Here is a 23458-nt window from a genome sequence, read left to right as displayed (position 1 = left end):
AGACTACTGCAAGCTGTTGCTTATCAGCTCACCCAGGCTGTGGCAAGCAGATGGACAGAGATAGCTGGCTGAGCAAGTTCTGGTGCTCACCGAGTGTTGAGCAGGCTGCTGAAGTCTGCGAGAGCCTCCCTGGGCTCTGCAAACACTCACTCCTGGGGCCAGTCCTGCCTGCTCCTGGTGCTTCTCAGGTCCTTGGAAAATCCAAACCAGGCTGGAAATGAATGGCACAGACACAATGGGGGTTAATCTCTGCAGGGCTGATGAAATGAAAACACCAACACCTCTCCATACTCTGCCTTAACAGTGCGTGGAGCAGTGACCTCTTTTCTTGTTTTCAAGACAGGTTTTCAGTGACAAGTAAAGGTTGTTGGATGAAGGTATTTATGAGCTCTTTACCTGCCCTTTTTTTCAGCAGTGCAGGCTGAAGTCAGGGCACAGACAGATGAATTACAAAGGGATCTTTATTATAAAATTCAGAAAGCTGGAAAAAATCCTGAAAATTGAGTGGAAGCTGAAACACGTCTTCTAAGTCATTAACATCCTACGAATATTTCAGAAACATGCATAGGAGTGAAACCCTAATTTAGTTCAGACTTTGAGAGAACGTTTTCAACAAAAGCACTAAACAGGAGGGAGTTTACTATAAAAGTGTAGACACAATATACAGAATAAAGTATATTTGACAGCACACAGAATTAAATTAAGGAAAACCAAAATCAAATCTGCTCCAACCATATGGACTAAAGCAGCATAACATAGCTCAGCACCAAATACATCAGAAAGCATTATGTGAAGTGAGCAGTAATTCCACAAATCAAACAGCCTCATTCCACTCCATTCCAGACTATAGCAGGATATTTGCTCCTGCATCCTCAGGGAAGTAACAGTTGATGCTCAGACTAAAAAGCACAATGTTTAAATGTGTGGCTGTCTTACCTAGAGGCAGCCACCCACACTTGCAAGGAAACTTGTACAGCAAGCTCCTTGCAATACTGAGACCCTGGTGACCTTGAAAAGTCACTTCTGCTGTGCATCATGTGCCCCTAAAGTGTAAAACACCAGTAAATAATCTCTGTCTCCAAACCAGGTCACAGTGGAGCCGCGCAGAGTCTGCAGTGTGGTTTAAAATCACTGGGGATTTGACACATTAGAAATGTTATTAAAACACCATGACAGTGTAGCAACGTTTCCATTAAACATCTCATCCTTCAGAGAGGAAGTTTATGCTTTGGCTCAAGACAAGTGAAAAGAATTTCAGATGAGGCTTTTGTAGCAGGAGATATTGCTGCATCTGCAGCTGCATTCCCAGGGGACACACAGTTAAACAGCCAGGGGTGATGAATATGCTCATACCTCCGAGTGCTTGTGAACAGGGAGGTGAAAAGGCAGGAGAAACAGGTACTTTCATTTCATGGAGACGGAAATACCAGAATTAGGGTGCTCTGAGCCTCTAGCAAGGAGACATGAGCTGTGTCTGGCACCCCAGTATCCCCTTGCAGCAGCACCTTGCACAGAAGCATTATTGGTGCAAGGGAGAAGAGGAAATCGGGGTCACTGGACACCACAGCTCCAAACCCCTCACTTCAGTGAGCTGCTCTCCAGGCTCCTGGCCAGACCAAGTAGAACACCATGAAAACTGGTTTTAAATGCTCCATCAAGAAGGCACATGCTAACAATATTCAGCTGAGGCATTAAAAACACCCTCCACCTTCTGAATCTACCCTGGCACCAGGATCTGCCCAGGAGAACTGCAGTTTGCAGCACCCCAAGAGCAGAGTTTATACTGACAGGGCAGCAAGCACAACAGAGGTTGCTAATAACAAAGCAATGAGTATCTAACACAGCCCGTGTGAGTATCTATCACACACAGTAATAGAAAATAACTGGGATTTATACCGGTTTTTGCCACCTTCAAAAGTCAGAATGAGAGGCTTGCAACTTCAAATTGGAAGTTTATTTTAGCCTCTGCTTTGCATTCAGGAGGCAGGTAATTTTTCATCACACCACACAAAGTGCTGCTGAAAATATGTTGTGTTTTTCTGCAGTATAATTTTATTGCTGGCCTTCTGCCAAGAGTCTTTCTGGCAGCATCTCCCACAGTTGGAAACTGTGTATCTGGGTCAGAAAAGACAAGCCGCTTTTCAGAACAGCTCAATACATTTGGCAGAGATGCTGATATTGTAATTGAACTCTTTCAGCAACTCTCTTTATGATGTACCCAGACACCAAACAAAACAAGATCTGCAGTGTTGATTAATGTCAAAATAACTGACAGAGAAATATCAAAATAGTTTTCCCTCATGTTAAAAGTATCAACAAACTGGGGGGAACAGATAAGAAATACAATTCATGAGGATTCAGAGAGGAACCCAGGGCAGAGAAATCTGCAAAATATGACTGACTTGTGCCTTGTGCAGATATTCACTATTTAAAATCCCAGCTCCTTGTATGGAACTTCCTCCTTTCCCACCACACAAAGAGAAATCCCGGCCACTCAGAGCCCCAGCAGCACTGTGGAAAGCAGTGCCCTGTAACACATATTTAATAAGGCTCAGACTGCTTCCAGCAGTATGCTCAGCATCCAATTTCACCTGGAGACTATGTATTCATAGGAGTTTCATTATTTTCCATGTAATGCATTTCCTGGCAAAGTTGCATCTGGGATAACCTTTAGAAGGCTGGAATTTTCCATCCAAATGAATAATTACAAAGCAACACTATAGTTAGAAGCTGAAAAGGTACTTCCTCTGGCAAACTCTCACACTTCACACAACAAATACTGGAGTCTGGGATTACTCCTGCCTGTTCAGGTCTCAGTATTTCAATAAAATATTTCTCCTGTGCTCAGAGATCTCTTGGGAGCAGCCCCTGCCAGGTGGCCCCCCCACACCCAGCTTTAAGTGCCAAAGACAAATACAGACTTGATAACCAGATCTGGAACCACAGCACATGTAAGCATCAGAACAGAGAAATCAAAGTCACCTTCCAGAGTCCAGAGCTCTGACAATGCTCACAGTGCAAGGAGCACAGCTGCCCACTTGTCAGCGTGCAGGAAGATACTGGAGAGCTCCTGGAGAGAATCCATCTGTGCCAAGGCAGGACCCTCGGGTCAGAGATGCAACTGAAAACCAGTGAACACATGGATTCCCCTCCACTGTGGAGTAAGGAATGAAAAAAGAGCCAAAAGAAAACACACTGGTACAGTAATTAAGGAAGTTGAAGAATCAAAGGCAAGCAATTGCCTAATCTAAATTAATGTATTAAGGTAAAGGAAACAGGGATGTGCAGAGGTAGCTCATATTTTTAGCTCCTGGAAAGAAGGTGAAAAGATGGTCTAAGGGGAAATCATTACCAGCCTAACAGGAAGGTTAAAAAAGGAACAACAGAGGCACTGTGTGAGCACATACGCAATCCTTTGAGGAAAAAAATGCTCTATTTTAGATAGAACCACACCATCCAGTCAGAAGGAAATAGACATTAGTAGAAATAACTGCAGCTATTGAATTGTAATGTGTAAGAAAGATAACAGTTTTGGAAAGAATATAAATCCCCCTGGGACTGAACCTACTACAGACTCCTGAGGACAGGAAGGTATTCACCACACTCACCAGGTGGTCTTCAGAGCAGCACACCAGCTGCACACCTCGAGGTGTTTTTCACATAGATTTTTTACATCTCCCTCTAGATTTTTGTCTGGATTCACATTCCCTTGAAACCTGCACAGCCTCCAGCAGAGCCAGGACTACAGAGGGTCTCTAATGAAATCATTCTGAAATTGCCTTCACCTCCTGGTACGGGTGTCAAGATGCGAGACTGACTAGAAACAGACCAAGTGCAAAGAGTTTTAAAAACTGGCTGCTGACACTTAGATAACAAATTGACACATGAACAGTTTAATGTTTTTCCTGTTCAAACAGTAAGAAATATACAGGCAAAAGTGAATTGCCTGTAAAGCTGAGCACTGCAGAAGACAAAATATCTTGAAGAGTGTGTTTCTTGGCAGGTGCCTTAAATAAAAAGTCACAGATTAGATAGTACATAAATAATAAATAGCAAAGTACTCATTTGAGACAAGGCAGAAACCACCACTGGATTCTCAGTGTCTGTGAAACACTGATTTGTGACTTGAGACACCCCAATGTTGCATTCCTGCTTTCCTGGCTAAACTGGTCAAAGGAAACATGAAGGTACTTTGCAGTCATAATGTGACATCCACACTCGAAATCATCTGAAATTCTTAACTCAGACTGCATTCATTTACAGTTGAAAAATTAACTAAATTAATAACAGGACTACATTACACTGAAATGACACTCACCATCTGCAATGTCATTTTCCCAGAGATAGAGCTGGTTTAAGCAAAATTCTGGATCTGTGCCTGAAATGACATCACATTCTCCAAAAGAGAATCACAGTTCTGCCTCTTCCACCCAGTTTGTGCCATGCTGGGTCCTCACCATGCCAGCCCTGTCCTGCATCACACCCAGCACTAAAGCCTTGCACATCTCCAAACTCCCAGAGACTCCCCAGTCCCTGGATTTGTGAGCACTGCCCTTTACCTGCAAGGCTTTCACTGGTCCAGAAACCACCACAGGAAGCAGCCACGATGCTGAGGAGATTCAGAACAGGGACATTCCTTCCCCAGCACCCTTCAGCTTCACTGAAATAGCTGCAGTGCCCCAGTTTCTTTGCTGCTGTGATTCATATCCCATAGAACTGGGATTCTGCAGGTGGACCCGAGCTGCAGCCCAGCGACTCAGCCACCAAGGAGGCAATAGCACACACATGGAAAAGGCTGGAAAGCATGGCATTCCCTCTGTGTTGGCAATAAATAAAATAGAATTCCAACAAAAAGAAGGAGGCTGGAGTCCAAACTGTCCTGCAGTAACACTGGATCTGCTCGTATTGGTGGTTTGCATTTGTCATCAGTTCCATGAGGCAACAGCTAAACTTTGGCTCCACTGTCTGTCCCCTGCTCTGCAGCCCAGGCTAATGCATATCCTGGGAATTAGTAAGAGGAAAGAGAAAAGCAACATGGATACTAAAGCTCTGGTTATAAACAAAGCAAATCAAGTAATTCTTACAAATAACACAATGCAAGTACATCTTTGAGAGTTGTGTTTTCCCAGTGTTTACATGAAGTGTCAAAGCATTAAGAAGTTTTTAAGAATAAATGCTCTCCTGACTAAAACTTCAGCAACCCTCAACGGTGAAGTTTAAGGAAGTTTCTCCCCAGAATTTCTTCCCTGATGTCAGTGATACAGACCCTGTGTTTTCAGTGTTGCAAACCCCCCTGGTTACTGTGCCTGGCTGCCTTTCAGCCAGTTTAAACATTCATGACTCTCCCCTGAAATGCATTTCCTAGTGTGTCAGTCTTGCTGCATCAGTGACTTTTTTTTTAATTAAAGAGAGAAGATTTAAAAGGATTTGCAATGGAAGATCACTAGACTCTGTGAGTGTTGTGTAAAAAGCTCTTGTGCTCCCAGCCAGTGCACATCCTCCTCCAGACTTTTCTCATGTTTTAGTTTCACTCTTACTCCTGAACAAGTTCAGTTTAATTTGTTACTTCCTGACTAATTGGCTGTTTTGTCAAAGAACACATTGTCAAAGTTTCTGGGTTACTAAAAGCTTAAGATTTTAAGTGTTTCCTCTTGCCATCTTTTGCCCATCCAACCACAGTGTTTTAAGTTTGTTTCAATGTCACAACGTGCAATGGCAGAGAAAGGTCTGAAACGGAATTTTTAACTAAAATCTTGGATTGTTTAGGGAACAAAATTGGCTCTTTTGAAACCCTTCAGAACCCAGTACCCCTTCAACAGAGAGCACTATCCATTTTCAGCCTCAGAACACAATTATTTACTTGAAATGCACTATAACCCTACCAAAAGATTTGAATTAGGTTACTTAGGCATGAAAGCTAGCAACGATGTCAATCAAAGAAAAACACCACACAGGCCTGAGAAGGCAGAGAAAGAACTGTCATTTGAGACCCAGGTCCACCATTTGCCTTGGACAGGATCTTGTAGTAAAAAGTCCCAGCTTAGCTAAGAGAAAGAACAAGAGCTACAAACATATTTAGAGATGTACAAAATTAGTAAATAAAAACAAAAGTCCTATTTCCCTGGAAAACCATGAGTCTAAAAATATTTTAGATGGGCTCAGTCCAGCATCCTCTTGCCTCAAGCAGATCTCCACTGCACGCATGTGCTGTCAGATCTGCCAACTTCACTTGAAAAACTCATCTATTATTCCTCTCTCCAGCTCACACGGCACATTACAGCCATGGAAGTGAAGAAAAGGATGACTTCAGCAAGGACCATCCCTGGTGGAAATGCTCAGTTTGTAGACCACAAGCCAGGTTACAAAATTAATTTCTCAGCCTAAGTTCTATCTATTAGTCTTATCCTTAGGAACATCCTGAGATGAGTAATTAATTCCACAGCCTTTTTTTGTTTGCTTATTTTAATAGGTCATTGAAATAAATTTTTTTTAATAAGTTAAATGAGGTGTAACACTATTCTCCAGTATATTTGGAGAACAGAACTTTGCTCAGTAATTGATCTTCAGCTTGAGAAACTACAGTTAATCTTTTTATATCTTTTGAATTTCAAAAAAAAATCTGGGGGGAGTTAAAGGAGCTCTCAGGATAAACACGTCAGTCCCAGGTGGATGATTTTTTTAAACCACAGACCAATTCTCTTGTTTGGCCTCCTCCTTTACATTTCCTGCAGGGCTATTAATTAGTTTAATTTCTCTTTATAGATAGTGATGTCATCTCCATTGTGCCACTCACAAGAGCACCAAAGACACTTCCAGCTCTTCATTTGCTAAAGAAACTTCCCCAACCTTTGCATTCCCCACCAGACAGCACATCTGTCCTCCCACCAGCATCAAGCAGCAAATCTCTGAACAGCAAAACAGGATGAACATCCTGGGAGGCCCCACACTTGCCAGGAGCCCCAGGAAGCTCCTCGGGCAGGTCAGTAACCCCTTGGGCAGGCTGGCACACACAGGGAGTGGGGCACAGCTGCTGCAGCCTTTCCACTCTCCGGGAGAAGTAAACAGCCTGGCCAATCAATACCAGCATTCCAAGTGCTCTCAGCCTTGCAGGGACATCAGCTCACAACAACAGATCTCTCTCTCCCCAAAGCTCCCTTCATACACTAGAGTTGCTAAAAGTAACACTTGGAATCACTGTCCAGGGAAAGACTAGTGAAAAACAATCAAAGTTAGTTTATTTTGGGCCATTAGCTGCAATTTGTGTCTGGTCACTTCAGTTCCCATGATAACAGGAAACCTGCTGTGCCTAAATGCAACACTGATGGGGTTTATTTTATTTTTCAAAAGGAGTTGCACTTGGGAAGCCACAACCTGTCAGGGTAGGAGAGCACACAGTTCCAGATGCACAGGCAGGATCAAAATCAGGATTAGACACCGGCTGCCACAGACTGAGGGTGTTCTCCTCAGGTGGGCAGTGAGATAGAAGCCCTTTCATCCCTCAGTCCAGATTAGACTGTAAATGCTTTTATTGCCTGCTTAGCTACCTGTGGAAACCTGTGTGCATGTCAACACCATCCTTATAACGAACTCCGCTCTTGTCAGCACAAAAAAACCTGCCTGGTTTTCAGTCCAAACTATACTTTTAGTGATATAAGAATGTCAGATTATAATGCCATCAATCTATCTTATTCCACAGTTAAGCAAAATTAATCTCTATAACCTGACACTTCTGCATTAGTGAAAAAAAAATAATTAAAAGCACATAAATACTTTGTGCACTGGAAGAGCACTTGGTCCTGGTGGTTTCTGAGTTTTCACTTTGCACAGCTCCTCTGTTGTGGAAACAAAAGTCCTTGCATTGTGCTTTCTCAGTGATATTTGCAAACTCCTACACTTGCTGTAACAGGGTGTTCAGACACAGTTCTTACTGGCCTGGGAAAGTTCGCTCATTATTTATTAACTGCAGAAATACGTTGAAGAAAACAATAACAAGGTAAAAGAGCATTCTTGCAAAGGCTTGCTGCTTGTTTTGACAGAAACAAAAAGTAATTAAACTTAGCTAACACCTTTTCACTGAGCATTTTGCTCTAAAGCACTTATAATTCACACATTGCAGGACCAGGAACAGAACAGCAGAATCACCAGTGCAACACTGTCAACACAAGGAAAGGCTGTCCCTGAAATTCAGTGGACAAATATTACCAGGCAATTTCATGCTTTATCAACACAAAATCCAGAAGTTAAATTTAGAAGCATGATTTCTGCAGACACACAGATGTTTCTGTTCTAAATTTTCTAGAAATTTCAAATTAGAACTTGGCAGACTTTAAAGTAACCCAGCACATGTTTTGTGCAATCCAAATCATGGCCTGCCCTATTACTCTGCAAAACTGTTAGGGGAAAAAACAAAGTCATGCCTTTTACCACGTGGTTTCAGACAAACGACAGAGACATTCCATTTATCTCTGTGCTAAGAACAAAACTTAAGTACTGTTTTTTCCTCTTGGAATATTGCCATGAAAGTTAAAAGCTAGCAGAGGAACCAACGTTCTCCCCACTGAAGGATAAGCAGTTTGGTGAATAACACCACTTACAGAGCTACAGTCCAAGTGGTTGTGGCCATTTTTTCCCATTTACCATGGGAAGACTATACTGCATTTCTAGGCTGATCTCATCCTAAATAATGCAGTAAGATATCAAAGCATGCAGGTGTCACCAAGGTGCTTTGTGGAACTGGCAAACCCTGCAAAGTTTCTGCAGCCACTCAAGAGATGAAATATGTTTTTCAACACCACCAAGAATAAAGTGAATGAAACAGCTCAGAGGTAACAAACCAAAGAAACCTTGGAAATTACTTCTCTGTCTCCCAGTAACCAGACAGTACTAGTACTGCCCACCTTCCCCTTGCTAACCTGGGGGAGATGGCAACTTCCATGCTGGATTTTACAAGAAACTGAAAGAACATTACTCAGTCTTATCTATTTTGATTGCAGTTACCAAGCTTCACTGTATTTTTATTAGCCAGAAAAAACCAAAATCAGACCTTAGACACACAAGAATTTCACAGCTCTTCAAACATCACTTCTCTAATTGCTGTGATAGGTGTAGATGTCGTGCTGTTAGCATGGGGAAGAGACCCCACTGCCCAAAAATTCAAGTGACTTGCCCAGGGCCACAGTAACTCAGTGGTAGCACTTGGAACAGGGTAAGTTTTTCATTTACTACACACACATGGAGCATCTTCTTCCCCTTTCTAGTTTTCCACCTCCTTAGACTTCAGTAGTTTAATATGAGCAGACACTTCATTCCTGGCTGCTTTTGTTATTCTATCTCTCTTGCAGGATCATGGGTTCCTCACAGGTCAGCTTGGCAAACTGTCACAGGAAACGCTTGACAACAATTACCTGTCCATTCATGAGAGTCAAATTAGCAATTCAATATCTGAGTATGGTATGATTAAACTCGGGAACCTAATTCACAATGTGTCCTACTTTCAGGCATCAAATTTTTTGAGCACTGTGCTCTTTTGAAAGTCAAACTGATGAGCACTCAGGAACCTTTTGTCTTTTTCAAAAGAGGTCAATGGAGCCCCCCTCTTTTGTCAGGTAGCAGGACACACACAGTCTGTTCTCAGGAAGAACAGGATCCAAAAAAACAAGAACACTTCAGAACACTATCGAGGGACCTGAGCCATTGTGCAAGATAAGGGGGAGCTTTGCAGGCAGCTCCTCAGCACTGAGCACTCTGCACAGCACATTCTAGCACATCGTAGGCTTTGAAAAAAAAAAAAAACAACCCAAAGGCTCTCTTTGCCACTTGGTTTTTCTAAACTGACATAGGAGCAAGCTGTGGAGGATAAGGGAGTTTCTTTTCTCTCTCTCTTAAAAAAAAACAACAAAATGATCAACTAGTCAAAACCCAGCTTTCACATTGCATACTGAGTAACCATCTAAAACAGCCAAAATCAGATGCAAAGGATGGAGAGGGTCTGAGAGCATCTCTCTTACAAACCAGAAAAAAACATTGGGAACTCCCAGATGACTAGGAATGCACATGGCTTCCACTGACTGCACCCAAACCACAGCCCTCAAACAAGATTCCTTCAAGCTCTGCTCCACACTGAGCTGCAGCCATCCAACAGCAGTTTATAACTCCTGTGAGTGCATTCAGGATGGCTGCTTTGATCTTTTCAGGAGATATTTCAAACTTTGTTAGAATATTGTCAGCTGGAAAGGACCTACATTGATCACCTAGTCCAGCTGTAACAAGAGGAGCACAAATAATGAAAGCAGAGCAAGGGAAAGAAAGGAGAGGGGAAGTGCAGTAAATCCTGAACTCCAGCTCTCCGCCAAAATTCAGTTTTCTATAGACTGTGCATGAGACTTGCTACTGTGCTGTGTGATGAGGGCAAAGAGAACTCATTGAGACAAGGTGCACCTGCTAAAACTGGCACTAAAACCAGGCAGCTACTGCAAATCAGTGGTGCCCAGCACCAACAGAAAGCAAGTCTTTGTTCTTCTGGCACAAGAGGACTCCTTTACTGTGAGTACCACATACAGATCAAACATTTATAAGCAAAAGAGAAGAGGCTAGCCAAGGGATTTGTATTAAAATAAAGATTGCAGATGGCAGTATGAAAGAAACGGGGAATGTACCAGGGAGTCCCATGCCCAGCCAAGCTCTCCCCGAGCACTCCTTCCTCTGAAGGAGAGCTGCAAGGAGGCAGCCTGAGCCAACACTTTCTACAGCAACTACAGAAGCACCAGTTCAGTGATATTCAAACCCTGCAGTAACTGCAGAAGCATCAGTAAAGGGATACTCCAGAAGGAGCATTTGACAGGTTCTCCTGGACTCCCTCTGCCTCTCTGGGTGATCCATTGATCCCAATCAGCTCAGTTCAACTCTGGAGTTGCCCATTTCTCTGCAAATGCTTCTGAATCCTCTTTACCCTTAATATTCTTGCAGCACACTTGCTCCCTTTCAAAACTTCATGGAGCAGCCACCAGAGAAGGTTTTGTAGAACAGTGCTGTAGCCACAGAACAATGTGTCCATGTGTAGTGCTGCTGCAACTCCTCACGGAGGGTGGAATGCTGTTATGACAGTGGCACTGGGCTGCTGCTGCACCACTAAAAGCACACTTGGAAGCATCTCAAGGGCAACCAAAACAGAGGCCAGTTACCACCCAACTGCACAGAAAGAGCAGATCCATTTGGAATGTGGCTATTTTAACACTAATGGAGAAGCCATATTAAGGAACACAAAATATTTCACCTATACACTTGGTAAGAACTGTCATTTACTGAAGGAAGTTTAGGGCAGGACAACTCCTGTTCCCCTTTTAAGAATCTGCTGTAATAAATCACAACACCTCAACAGTCACAGCTTCATCAGTTCCATAGCACAGAAGTTCTTCCCTAAGTCTGCAGTTTTACTTTGGATCAAAATGAAACTTGGCATGAAGCTCAGGCTCCTGACCCACAGCAAAAAGTTAAACAAAATTGCTCGTTTGTTTTTAAAAGGCTCAGAAGGTTTCCAGTTTCAGGTTCCTCAGTGGCTGGGGTGGAAGGGAACAGTATCAAGAGTCACAACTCAAGGACATTCAGTATTCAACCCCTCTGCAAAGAATGGGCTTGATCAGGGACCTGTCAAAGATGCACTTTGTAAGCTGCTCTCTTTTATTAGTTTATTACATAAGGCCACATCCACAAAACCAGGCTTCTGGTCAAGAGATCACTACCTATGTAGTACTGAATCCCAATTACCTGCTTTAAAAAATATCCTTCATCTCCTGAGCTAACAAAAGGAAAGCTACTGAATTCCCCCAAAAGATAAAGCAGACCATATGAATATATTCAATGTAAAAGACAATATCATTCCCACACTAATGGTAGGAGGAAAAAAAAAAAAAAACAAACATGAAAAGCAAAACACGAAAAAATTTTAAAGCAAAAATCTTTTGGTTTTATCTTCATGCCTTTTATACTGATTTATCCAGATCGCACCCTCACTATTGTGACTGTGACAGTTGTTATTTCTATGAAATCTGAAGTGGAAAAGCATCTTATAAGTTGCTAAATTATAAGCATACAAAGATGATTTCTGGATCAAATATATTCCCTAGCAGGCAAGTTTTGAAGGAATAAAGATCGCAGTTCCAGACAACCATCTTTTAACACAAATTAAAATTTTGAAAGTTATTCATTTAGCAACTATGAAGTGTCAGGTTCTACAAAATTTGCTAAGACTGAAAATTTGACCAATTTTTTTAAATTGTTGAAAACCCTCCAGTTACAGGAGGTTCTTATGTGCCTCCAAGGTGGGAGTCATGATTCTTTTCTCTTACACAAATTTAGACAACTGTGTTCTCTCTTCAGCCTTCTGGCCATCTGTAGAGATGAGGAGGTGTGTACAGATGTGGGCTCAGAGTAGAACAAGCTACTTCTCTGAGCTCATATTTTTGGCAGTCACCAATTTCACCCTCACCCACCAGAAGCAAAGAAGTTACCAGTTTTGTCTCCCCACCCTTTTCCCAGTATTTGCCTCTCTTCCTGGCTTTTCTAGAACACTTGTCACCATATTTACCAGAGTACATGCATTACTGGTTTTAAAATAACAGTTTTTGTGAGACAGGAAAACATTTCAGATCTTTATAGGGGAACCTTCAGACATTAAGAAATTGTGTGGTAAGTCAGCAGCAGAACCTCAAGAGAGGGCAAATGCTGCCCTAATCAATACTTGCAGGTTAATTGCCAGACATTCTTCAGTGGAACACAAAGTTGCTCAGAGCCTGCCGCTGAAGAGTTTTACCCATTTCCAGTTTTGGAAGCAGTGCTCCCAGTTCTCCTATGCCCCATCCCCGCTTACCACACACTGCACTTCAGCCCCAGTGATGCTCTTTAAGGTCACCCAAATGGCACAGCTGAGCACTTTAAGGGAGCAGATTAAGTCTCTGCATGATTGAAGACTTGGACAGCATGACTGGGTAACCAAAGAAGCCCTAATCTATTTGCCAAGTTCAATTACCTAGCCATCAAATCAAGAGATCATGAAGCATTAGGACATGGAATAACTGCTCACCAGTTTTACCTCTCTGAAAGGATGACAGTCACTGTGAGCCTGTGACATGGAAAAGGCATCCTTCAAAGCACAGGTGGGGAGAAATCAGTTCTTGGACATTTGTGTTTTCCCCTTATTTTCTGTTGAGCTATACCAGCTATTAGAGTAAAGGGAAGAGATTGGGATTGGAAGAGCAGTAGCAATCCAAATGTTCTGACTCTGTTTCCTTGAAATCCCATCAAGTATCCTACCTGGAGACCCATGCTTGCTACTTGTTTCATCATACCACAGCCCTCAGCTTTCCAGTGGCTGTGTCTGTTCTCCAGTACTTCACTCCCTGGAGTCAAAGGCTGTACACCTACGGCTTCCCCTTCTATTCCAGAATCTTTTCCATTAAAGCAAATCCCCCCACATTGTCACATCAGACATACAGCAATCAGGAAGAACAGAGAAAGAAAAGTAGAAGAGCAGCAGGAAAGGGTGACAGAGCAAACTCAGCCCCCATACCTGGAGAAAAAGAAGTTTCCATATGCAAAGAGCTGCCCCTTTCAGCACAGCTGTATCAAAAAATAGGAATAAATTACTTATCTGTCTCCTTGTCTTCCTACTGGGAAATGGCTGTCTTCAGCCAGCCCCAGCATCAGTCACACCTGTCAGAACATCACACAGCTTCCTCAGCTGGGAAAGCCAGCCACTCATGTTGGGCCACTGCCACCACTGCCAGGGAACGAACACCACACACCACACAAATAGCTGTTATGTGCATTCAGCTTCAAAACTGATCAAACCCTAACACACGTGAGCCAGCACTTCCACATTCATTGATGGGATTTGTTTTACAGTTAACAAAACACCTGCGGCCCAGTCCCACGGACCTTCCCCACACAAGGTGCCACCATTGGACCCTTGACGATGATGCTCCTGCTCTGTCAGAAACACAGCACCAGCTGCCTGCCATGGGACAGCCAAATCAAATGTTTTTTTATTTTCTTATTTAATACAGGCTGTAATTTATTTGTCAAATGGATCTATTTATACTGTCCTGACATGTAGTCTCCAGGTGATGTGTTTGGCCCAGCTGGTCAGTGTCTTGCTAAGCAGGCTGTAAAAAGACCTTGTAAATCAAACACCTTTATTCAGGTATATACCCACTGGCAGTTTAAAAAAAAAAAACAAACCTATTTCAACAATGGCAACTAAATTCAGTGGAGTACAGCATGTCAGCTTGTTTCCTTGCTGAATTTTGTACAGTTTCTTTAGTGAGCAAGATATCACATTTCTCATTTCATGTTAGTTCATCCTATGAAGAAAAATACCATGTTTGTGGAGAGAGCTAAATTGGGATCCATGATTTGGCTGTGACATCCCAACCAAAAAACAAAGCCCTGCAACATGTGAAGAAGCTTCCTTCAAGATCAACCATGACTTACCACAGTCTTGTTATGGGACCCATCCCCTGCAAAATACAGACTAAAGAAGATGTAATAATTGCACAATATCAGTAGAACTAGAGTAAACCATTTTTTGGGCAAAACCTTGCTGGAAGGAATCAGTTGCTGTGTGCCCAAAAAGCCCCTGCCCACAGCCTCAGGCCTCCTCAGCCTCTCAAGGGAGTGTTTTACCAAAGCTCATTTGTGGAAGCACAAACCAGAGCTTGTGGGGCTGGGCTTCCCACACACCTGTGGGCTGTGCTGGCCTTTCCACAAGGCACATCCTGCCAGATGAGAACTGGCATCAGGGAACATTTGGTTTAGGGTCATTATCAATGGAGGAACATTCCCCATGGAATACCATCCCTGTCTCAGGGAACCCTAAAGACTCTCGAGGGCCCAACACTTAAGACGCTGTGCCAACACTCCAATCTGCTGTGTTCCAAGTCAAACTAGAAATGTGTTCAAAGTGTCTTCCCTCCTAAGAATCAGGAAAAAGAGAACAGTACAAAGCCCTAAACTCAGCCTGCCCTTTTCTGCTCCTACTGGGGGGGGGGCAATTTCTATGGGGCAGCACCAGTTTCCCACCATTGAATTCATTTACTGCTAAGCCAAATGGCAAGTTCTACTTTAAAATCTAAATGAATTCTGGTTCATAAGATTTCTTCAAGCTTTGTGACATCTCACAGCTACCCACGAGTAAGACTGTTCTTCCCAACCAGACACTCAAACACAAAATTTTTCACTAAAGACAATTTAAACTAAATGCACAAAAAGAACAAGAAGCAGCAAAATTTAATTTACTGGCATAGCCATACACACCCCAATTTTATTTTCTTTTTAAGCATACAATTAAGGGTAATTTAATTCCCCTGTGTAGGCATTACATAAAAGAGAAACATTATTGTAAGAAGAGCTCAGTACTGTTGGTACACAAACCTTACGACAGATAAATTAGACCTTAGGAAAACAGCATATAATTTACATTTTGTTATGTCAATCACCAGGAGCATCTTAGGGCTCTTAAATAGCACGCCAAACCACAACATCAGGGAACTAATGTTAATCAACACATGTGGCAGGATCAATTGCGTTTCCACAATCCAAAAAATCCCTAAAATGGATTTCATAACATTATTCCTCTTCAACATCCACTTACACCTTTAAGTTGCCAGCAGGTTATGACAATATTTTACTACAGAAGAGTTACAAAATTTTGCACAGTTATAGAAAAATCAACTACGTAATACCACAAGGGTGGTCTTATTGATTATTAATACTAAGGGTTGACTAATTCAACCCTGGTCTTTATTACTGGAGAAGCCAATGGGCAGATGTGCAGGTGGCCCAGAGACACAGCAGCCTGGCTCAGGTGCACGGAAAAACCCAGCCTTGGGTTAGTCCCAGAGTTTGGTTTAGCAGCAGAGCAGGGACAGAGCAGTACAGGGTCATGCTTTACATACCCTTCACAAACACAGAACAAATTACATACCCTGCATTTGTTCTGGGCTTCCCCTCTAGCCAGCACCTCATCTACACTCTGACACCTCACAGGAAAGTAGCAGAAAGGTCAGGATGTGCATTGCACAGCAGAGCTAGGAGCACAGGCCAACAGACAACGTGGGGCAGGCTCCAAGAATTCTGTCCCCTCCTATTCCATGAGGACTAGAATAAGAGGACCAGAAACATTAGGTAATTTAGCTACTAAATAAAGTCCAAAAATCGGAAGCACAAGACATTCACTCGCTCATATCATTCACAGGAATTCCTCTGCAGGCTTTTCAAGGGGCATGAATTGAGGTTTTCAAAGAAGTGAAATAGGAACACTGTCCCTCTGTGAGCTGACACAGACACGAACTGTGACACTGTTTTCTGTCATCAGTGCTCAGCGAAAAACTTGCACATAAGAAGGAAAAACTATACAAATGCAATGAACTGCAGAAGTACAACTGGAAAAATTACTGTCTTTGGCCTTGTAGCTTGTATCAATTATTGCTTTTAATAAAATATACCAGCAATGCCTTTCAGGTAAGGTTTCTCCTTAAACATCAAGTACAAAGTTTCTGTTTATAAAATCACACTCCAAGTGCAACATAGTCAAACTATGGCTTCTACAGAAGGGTTTGAGACTTTCATTTTTCTGTTCTTTAAATCTCTTTAACGGTTTTTGCCTATTGCTTTAAACAGGAATTTTCCTTTTGATTTCCTCACTGCAGCATATTCAGCAGCAAAGCAACCTTCACTTGCCAATTCTGCTGGGCTACAGCAAATCCAGGACATCGAACCAGCCAAGTGCTCCTCATGTGGCTGTTGTCAGAAAAGTCCTCGCTCTCCCCAGCCCAACACAAAGTAAGGTACAGACCCCAAAAAGCTGAAATCTGCTGTCAACATGGTGAGCGATGCCATAAACCCAAACTCACCAAGAGCTGCAGGTGAGCCCAGAGAGGTGCACACTGACCCTCTGCATCCTCACTCCCCAGCATCTCCCTCAGCAGCCAGAGCATCCCAGCACCTTCGTCCCGCCTGCCCCGAGCTCTCTTCACCAGCCCGCTCTGTAAAATACACAAACTGCCACTGTTCTACTCTTTCCATATTGATACTTTGACACATTGGCCACTTCTGGGTGCAGGTACCCCAGCCCAGGACTGAGTTCCATGTTTTGACAGACACTTCACCAAGCCTGTTCACAGTGGCTTTTCACACACTCAGAAGCTTGTTAACCAGCCAGAGCCTTTCCCACTCCCCCTTTCCAGCCATGGATATGCTCTTCAAAGAGCTCTACAAAGCAGTGTGGAAAAACTGCAGCTTTTATGATTCTACGGTGGTTTTTGACAACATGAAGCAGCTTCTTAGACTACTTTTTTTTTTTTTTACTTTTTTTTTTATTTCCAAACAAGATTTCACAGTTCAGGAAAAAAAAAAATCTCAGTCCACCCACAGGCTTTTGAGGAACATTAACAGAGGGGCTTCAGAAGAAGAGAGCTCTGCGACCTTAAGCATTGCATTCTGAATGAACATCAATGGAAAAACTGTGTACAAGTCACAAAAAAAAAGAGTCACCAAAAACCCACATATCCACCAGAGTTTAAACTACTTATCCCATGTTTAGGTCTGGCATGGCTTGCCTTAATGCCATCTTCTGCTGTACCTTTCCAATTGCTTACTGTCTTCTCATTTACTTCTGAGCCTTTGGTTTGAAATCAGCTGTCTGAAATTCCTTCTAGGACAAGCCACAAAGCTGGATTTGGTCACTTCCTCAGCAACACTGACACCAGTTACTAACACACAAGTATTCCAATGTGGAATCTTTCTCCAGTTCCCCAAGAAATCAAGTCCTAGATTTCCACCTCATATGTAGCCTGTCAACCACACAGAGCAAGAACTGGCACTTTATCAGCATCTTCTTTGTGCAGAGATAAAAAATACTACTAATAAGTTCAGCAGAAAGAACGAGCCTGGATGAACAGCCCGTGCAAATAAAGCCCTTTATAAAACCAGGACTTAACCAAAGTCGCAAGACTAAAGATTCTCTTTGAACTACAAATGCCAAAGCAGCACATTGATCATCACCATCAATGATGAGATTCTGAGGAACAGAGCATTAATGAAAGCATTAAACCCTCACTGTCAGCAATCATACCCCCTTCTTCTCCACATTACTCCCTGCATTCTACACAGCATGAAGCAAAGGAAAATGGTTGGAAAGCTCCAGACAGAGGAAAATGATACATGCCAAGAACTTCCAGAGACAAGTCTAACTTCCTAAAAATGACCAGGAATTTAATAGAAGCTACAGCCAGCTGCAGTCTGCTGACACAGATTTCTCCTTCCTCTCGACACTGACAGGAAATAACTCCAACCCAGCTTGTACACCTTCCATGGAAGAGGTGGGCTGGCTAAATTCTTGGAAAAGGTTTTTGCTCTTCAGAGAGAGAACAACAACCTTGAGCAAACACTGGAGTACACTGGGGTACACGAACACAACCTCTCCAGACACTGCCAGGCCTTCCTCACTTCCCATTCCACAAGTTTTGATTTAAGGCCTCCCCTCCAAGTAGCCAGCACTGCCCCACACTCCTTCCTTCCTTCCTCTCTGCCACCATTGCTACTTCCTTTGGGTCTCAAAAATGGTTACCATGTCTTTAAAAATCATGGAAAACTGGACCAAGTTGCAAACGGCCCTTTCTTCTCCATTCTTTCTAAAGATGTTAAATTATTCTGCAGGAATGGAAGGATTAATTTTAATTTTCTTTCTTTACCCTAGAAGGCCAGACTTCAAATGCTTGCTAGAACACAAGTATTTTAATTTAAGTTAAATAGCCCAGCTATTTTAATTAACTTACTGTTTCATAAACATTTTTTGGAACTGGAGATCTGAAACCTCTGATGTCCTTCACAATAATCCCCACTTAAATCTTTCTTTGCTTTAACCACGCTTAGCATTTCTGAGTTGTCACAACAAAGTACAATAAAACTTTTAAAAACTGGTAACAAACTAGATGACACAGATATAGAAAAAAATTAATTCCAATGTATCTAGGACCCCTCGCGTTATAAATTTTCTCTTCTGCCATACCCTGTGCAGGAGCTGCTTGGAATGCTCACTGTCTTCTTTCTGTAAATCACAAGGCACCATTTTCAGAGCCATGTAAATAAATAATAAGACATTTAGCCAGATAATGCGTATTTCCACTTTGACTCAAAACTCAAGTTTTGCTCTACTCAGTGGCAGGCATGTGACTCCCCGGTTATCCCTTCACGCTCTCACTTCCAGAAGGAATAGTGGGTTAAGGATTGCAAAACCCAGTGCAAAGCAAATACAGCATGAAAGAGGCAAGAGAACCCAAACAAACCATGGACCATAACGCCGATGAGTGCGCTCGGAGCCAGGAGCCTGCCCGGGCCCGGAGAGACTCGGCTGCCGGGGCGAACTTCGGGCCGAGCCCCGGCGGGAGCCGCCCAGCCCGCACCTGGCCGGGACCGCGCGGGGACACCGCGCACAGCGGCCCGGCTGCGCCCCGGCCCCGCCGCCACCTGCGCGCTCCGCCGACAGGTGCGCACCCCGCGGACAGGTAACGCGCTCCACGAGCAGGTAACGCGCCCCGCAACCGGCGGAGGGGCGGCCGCCCGCGCACGGCTCCGCCGAGCCCCTCACCCTCCCCACCGCCCCCGCCCGCGGCCCCTCGGGGCGCGGAGCCTTCCCCCCCCCCCGCTCCACCGCGCCCCTCCGCGCGCGCAGCTGCGCCCCCCCCACCTCCCCTTCCCGCGCCGCCCCCCGCGCCGTGTCCTGCCCTTGCCTCCTGCCCGCAGTGCCCGGTGCAGTGGGAGGAGCGGTGCCCGGGGACGGGCCGCCCGCCGTCCCGACCCCTCCCCGCCGCCCGCCCGCCTCACCCCGCTCGGCGCCGGCCCCGGCGCTGCCCCGCGGCCCCGTCCCGGCTCCGCGGCCCCGTCCGGCTCCTCCGGCTCCGCAGCGCCGAGCGGGGCTGCGCACGTGACCGCGCCCCGCGCCCCCATAGGCTGCGGCTGCCGGGCAACGCGCGCCCGCCCCTTCCCTGCACCTGAGAGCGCCCTACGCCGACTGCGTACGGGGCGCCGCGCCGCCCTGCGCCAGCTCCGTAGCGCCGCGGACGCGGCCGTTTCCTGCAGGCCGGCGCAGCCTTACGGAATCGGCGTAGGGCGGCTCGGCCCGCCCGGCTCCCCACCTGCGGCCGCTGCTCCCCGCGCGGTCCCGCCCGCCGCCTGGGAAGCGGCGCTGCCGCGCGGAGCGGGAGCGGCCGAGCCGCACCTGGAAACGCCGCTTGCGTAGAGCCCCTCTGAGAGGTCGGTGTGTGTTACGGACTCTCCGTAATGTCGTCAGCGCGGGCGCCGCACCTGAGGGCTTCCGCTGCGCAAACGGCGTAGGCGCGAGCGTGCCGGGCGCAGAGTGCGCAGCGCTGAGGGCGCGGGCCGGGCAGGTGTGTGAGGGCAGGGCCGGCCCGGCCCCGGCCGCTCGCGGGACTCCGCGGCGGGCACCGGCAATGCTGCGGCACCGGCGCTATAGCGGCCTCTGCCCCGACCGCGAGCGCGAATAGTTCCGGCAGCCCCGGCTCCGCCGGCTGAGGGGGGCGCCGGGCGGGCCCGGGGGCAGGGCTTGAGGGGAGGGGGCCGGGGCCGGGGCGCGGCAGGGCCTCAGCCCCTCACGCAGCGCGCGACCTTTGTGGGGTTAATGCCCCGCTCCCAAATGCAAAACAGTGCAGGAACAACAGGTTCCTAATCGGAATTAAGGAATAGGGTTTCCATGTGAGCGGTTGAGCTCCTTGTGGGATCCTCAGTGGCTTGAGGAGAAATCAAGGCGCTTTCATGGTGAGTTTGGGCCGGTTCGGCTGCACAAGGAGTGCGGTGCTCAGTGATTTCCATCTTTCTCTTCTAGAGATCAAGACAAACAGGTTTAGTTTTCAGGTCCCTGCAATAATTGTTCCTAATCCCAGGCAGGTGGCTGTTCTAGAGCAGATGTGCACTGCAGTGGAGGTGGAGAGAGCTCCCAGAGTTTATGTTCGTCACACTCCAGAGCAGACCTGATGAGCAGAACCTTTAGGTATGAGGAGAGAGGGATGAGTCTGATGGGTCTGATGAGTCTTTCTTCTTTGTATGTTACATAGAACTGTTATAGAACTTCAGAATCCTTCAGCATTCCAGGTACTTCAGCACTCAAATGGCCAATGTAGTCACTTGAGTGCTTCAGAATTTCTGCCAGATTAAGTGCCTTTTCTAACTCAGCTTCCAATGTACAAGTGCATGGCAATTGTATTCGGTATCACTTTTTATACTGTTCAAAACCCATTTTATACAGGCTGTGAAGGTGAAAGATTGGGGAGGGCTATTCCAAAATAATCAGTACACAAGGTGCTGTGTCGAAGCAGTCCTGAGGGAGCTTTGGCCAAAGGCTGTAAGATCAGGAGATTTGTGATGCTGAAGTGAAACAGTAACTTTCATTCAAAAGGGTGATTTCAGCATTAAGAGTAGAAGGAGAAAGCACGTGTACATTAATAACTTTACATGCAGGGAGAGGTCCACCTTGTTCCAATTAGAGTTACATTTTGTGTGCTCCTATGATAGCCTGTGGCTGAAGTGTCACCCAGGTTCTGAGCAGACTCTGTTGCTCTGCCTTTATAACAGACTTTTATCTCGTCCTGTTTGAGGATTGAAAGAAGAAACAAATATGAGGAATCTCAGTTACTGCTTTCATGTCTTGGATCGAGAGATTTCAAAGTGATGAATGAATTTAGCCAAATCTCCTATGTGACCTTAAAATATTAGTGTGGGCCTTAAAAAGAGGCAGAAGATAATAGCTGGAAATCAAGGACTGGTCCAAGGACTTGAGAACAGTTTTATTTGAAATTGATTGCATCAAATAGAGACACAGCACAAATACAGCCTGGAGAAAGAATGCTGGGGAGATGGTGGGATGGGAAGGGGCAGCTGGAAATGTAGTGAGGAGGGGAAAATCTGCAATAAATGGCACCTCAGGTAGTGAAGTTATTGCAGGGGTGCAAGAAAGATGTGTTCAGCTGTGGTCTGAGTGAAATCTTGAATTTTTCTGTTGAGTTCTCCCTTGGGCTAATGATTTGCCAAGGGCAAAAGCACAGAGGAAAGGGGATTGATGGATTAATTTGGAATACAGGAGATTGGAAGAGCTTTGGCGCTGCAGTACAAGGATATACATTTAACAAGGAGAAGAACATCTGAGGCTTGGAAAAAAGTTAACATCTGTCTTTAGGCTTTGTGGAATAAAAAGGAAGAAAATTGAATTTATAGCTCTAAGTATAGTCAATAAAAGATGAGGATTGAATTGTACCAAAAGCAACATGGAATTAAGAGTTACCTTGGTGAAAGTTGGAGTAATTAACAATCATTATGCTCTTTCTTGGGACAAAATCCTGGGGATGCAGTGTCAGCCCCAAATCCTGTGCTGAGCACTAAGTGGCCATTAGCTACAGGACAGGGGAAACCTGTAAGTGAGCAAGCATGAAATTCAGCCTGTCAAATTTTAAGTGTTTAGTATTGTTTACAGACAAATGGGAATGCTCCTGTAGTGCCCGAGGGAAGAGGGATTTTTTTTCTTACTATAACTCAGAAATCTCTGTTTGAGACTCACCATTGTCTAGTGACCCAGTTCTTTATGGGTTTCAAATTCTGCCTTTAGACATATACTAAAGTTAATGGGATTTGTGCAAAGATAGCTGAGGACAGACTTTGAATTGCAAAAAATAACTGTATGTGCATGTCCTTTAAAAATCTTAATAGAAAAAGCTGTCATTACATGGGAAGTTAGTCTCATAAGATTGATATAGCAAAGAGTTTTATTTTGAAAAATCCTTACAGGATCTATATTAATTTTTATTTTAAAGTGTATCTCAGGCATAGAAGGGAGTGAATCAAGCAGGTAAGTATCTAGTGTAGAGGTTACTTAAAAGCTGAGCATTTGTGCTGCAAAACAAAAGATGATATGATTTATGCTGGCAGTGATTTGTGCACATAAGTCTTTACCAAGTTTTACACAGTACTTGCTAGTGTCTGTTGCAACCCTGGATGTTTCTCTGACTTTGAGCTAGAGCAAAGGAGATAAAATGGTACTGGTGGAAAATTAGACACCAGGAGAGGAGAAATCACACCACAAAATGTTGCACAGGGCTCCTCAAGTCCCAGAGCAGGCTCTGTGGGGTAACATTTCAGAGATGTTTTAAGCAATAGGGATGAGGATCAGCTTGAAAAGCAAGCAAAACTGGAACTAAGGACATGGGAAATACTTTCAGTTTATGACTAATGCAATTATTAGAGCGGCTACTGCAGGCACTGTGGTGGATTTAGCTTCAAATAAGAGCAGAAGTTATGCCATGTGTGATTGATTCCAGGTTGGGTTACAATTTAGAAGTGCAATTAATGAGTCATCTGTTACTTTATATCAATTATTAAAAACAACTAAGGTCTAGGT

At 44.5% G+C, this 23458-nt stretch overlaps 1 protein-coding gene across 7 annotated transcripts in view; it reads right to left on the bottom strand.

Moving 5' to 3' along the window:
• STRBP (spermatid perinuclear RNA binding protein) overlaps positions 1–19940 on the bottom strand; it is a 51548-nt gene extending 31608 nt beyond the window's left edge. For 6 of the 7 annotated variants that reach the window (XM_062505633.1, XM_062505632.1, XM_062505627.1 and 3 more), the window contains exons 1-2: positions 19879–19909; positions 91–211 (exon numbers count right to left, since the gene is read on the bottom strand). The gene's annotated coding sequence lies outside the window, so the exon portion shown is untranslated. Of the gene's footprint in view, positions 1–90; positions 212–19878 lie in introns of all 7 variants that reach the window. The other variant, XM_062505628.1, reaches the window with a different exon arrangement.
• Between the last annotated feature and the right edge of the window lie 3518 nt (positions 19941–23458).

Source organism: Cinclus cinclus, chromosome 19 (genome assembly GCF_963662255.1).
Source record: "Cinclus cinclus chromosome 19, bCinCin1.1, whole genome shotgun sequence".
NCBI classification, from domain to species: Eukaryota; Metazoa; Chordata; class Aves; order Passeriformes; family Cinclidae; genus Cinclus; species Cinclus cinclus.
Note: the sequence above shows the minus strand (reverse complement) of the source record. Positions and strands in the feature narration are given on the sequence as shown.